At 46.1% G+C, this 2388-nt stretch overlaps 1 protein-coding gene across 2 annotated transcripts in view; it reads left to right on the forward strand.

The window, feature by feature from the left end:
* The window catches only part of VWA3B (von Willebrand factor A domain containing 3B), a 160489-nt gene that overhangs the window by 134295 nt on the left and 23806 nt on the right, over positions 1-2388 (forward strand). The window lies entirely within an intron of this gene.

Here is a 2388-nt window from a genome sequence, read left to right on the forward strand (position 1 = left end):
CCTCCCTCTTCCCCTTCTTGAAGATGGGGACCACATTTCATCATTTTTCTCTGCATATTAAGCACTTAAGTATAGGAGATAAAGCATCATCACACCAGAAAAAAACAAATTCCAAGTAGTCTTTATTATACTGCCTGGTCAGTGACTTCATCTTGTTACCTGAAGCTTCTTTTTCTTTTGTATTACTACATGAAGCTTCAGGAGCTGATGAGGACATCTTCAAAAATGTATTCATTTTAATAGTCAAATTGACACAAAGACTAAATACTACGAGAGCACTTTGGGCACACAATAAAAATAAAAGCAAAAGAAGCACATGTACGGTATGTGTATTGCAAACTGCACTCCTCAAGCCTGGGGGTACCATGCATCAAAACAAATGGCATGAGCTGAGAGGCTAGTGAACTATGCATCCCCCACAGCGAACACATGCACAGCAGATGAATTTCCTTCTGCTCAGCTGGTTCTCTCTCTCCCCCACAGCCAACATATGCATGAGTCTTTTGTGAATATCTCGACGTGGTATATTTGTTTGTGCTAGGTGACTGAAGAACGTTCTTCTCATTATGCCAGAATTTTCATGGTACACCAGGGAGTTCTTTGTGGCATGCTGGTGGCCACAGCACACCAGTTGAAAAGCATTGATCTAGAGAGTGTGAATATTCTGGAAAGTTAAATTTATTCAGAGCAGAAGGGACCCCTAGTGACTTGTCTGTTGCTGTGCGTTGTGGGGATTGATCAAATATCCCAAATAGAGAGGTTGTCTAGTCTCAGATATTTCTAAGAATTTTCCTTGGCAGGCTCTTCTTGAGAGCTATTCTGATTTTCTTAATCCTTATACTCGTTACCATTTGTTCATCACAGACTGAGGACTGATATCTGTTCTCCTAATAATACCCCTTTTCTTGCATCTTAAATATTGCCTGAGTAGCCTGGCACATGCATTCTTTATTCTTATTGTGCAGGAGCAGAGAAAATAGGCAGCACAAACAGCATGGAAATAAAAGACTGAACTAGTGATAAATGATGACAATAGCTCAGACTGTATTCTACTTATAATTTTGGGGGATTATCCTTTGGACTGAAGGAGAGGAAAAGAGTTTTTAGTTTAACATGTATATACTGTAATTAAAAATGAATGACGTTCCTTTCCACAGAATGAGTTTGACACCTCTTGTTAAGATGGAAATGTCAGTAGTTTGGCTCAGCTGGCTTCTGCGCTGTAGAGAGCAGGATCTTAAAATTAAGCTTAGGACCAGTGAACCTTGTTGTGTGTAGAGCAGGCACGACTGGTGAACTCAGGCTGGTGGCGTGGTTTGCATCCTCCCTGCTCCCAGCTGGAGCACACAGTGGTCAGATAGCTGTAACCCCCCACTCCCCGCTGGCTGCAAACTCCACCCTGCTCCCAGTCAGCTGCAAAACCCCCCTCACCCCCTGCTCCTTTGTGCTGCTGCACCTGCCCCACCAGTCTGAGTTCACCAGCCATGCCTAGTGTGGTGTGATTGTCATATTTTTTTTGAACATGGCTTTCATCCTGTGAAACAACTAGGCTAGGGATAGGCATTCAAAAAGCCTGAGCCTGAATTGATTCAACTTTTGCAGGTTAGTCTAACCTGGCTAGGTTGAACCAGTTCCCAACCATACAGGCAATCCCTCTGGACTGAGGAAACTTAGGCACATGCCTGCAGTAGCTCAGACTAGAAGCCGGGGGTGCTAGACCAGCCCTCCCTGCCCTTCCACAGAGCTAAACTGAGGGGAGTATGGCCAGGCCCCAGCAAGGCTATGATTAGGGAGGGGTGTGAACCCCAACCCTGCCTGCAGTCCCAGGCTTTTCCCCACTGGCTGCTCAAGGGCCAGGAGTGTTGCCAGCCTGCAGCCCTGGGCTAGCACTCTAAGGCAAATGCGGGTGTGCAGTACATGCATCTGTTGATGATACGGAGCTTTTTGCTCTCCCACCATGCTTCTGTATACAGTTCTACCTGCATCAAACCGACAGGCAAGCAAGCCGGGGAAAGGGGGGAGCTGATAACAGTGTGTATCACCCTTATCACAGTGTTTATTGCCCCATTAAGAAAAGAGAGAGACATTGCCTATTTGTTGATTCAGCACAGACCCAGCATGTGGTCTGTTGGCTAATATACAGATGCCTCCTCAGCAAGGCGGGGGGGAATTTGTGCTTAGTAGAAAGTGGTGAGGGAGGGGAGCAAGCAGCCATTCTCCAACAGTGTTTCCAAAGGACATTAAGCTACCTGTTGATTAGCTCCAAAAAGCCTGTCTGCCTGTTATCTCCCACAGCACGGACTGTAGCCAGCATGTGGTCTGCTAGCTAATGCGAAGGTGTCTGCCAGAGCAGGGGGTGGAGGGTGGCAATAATACCTATTTAGCATG

The sequence above is a fragment of the Gavialis gangeticus genome, unplaced genomic scaffold, assembly GCF_001723915.1.
Source record: "Gavialis gangeticus isolate Ggan-Ray unplaced genomic scaffold, GavGan_comp1, whole genome shotgun sequence".
Taxonomy (NCBI): domain Eukaryota; kingdom Metazoa; phylum Chordata; order Crocodylia; family Gavialidae; genus Gavialis; species Gavialis gangeticus.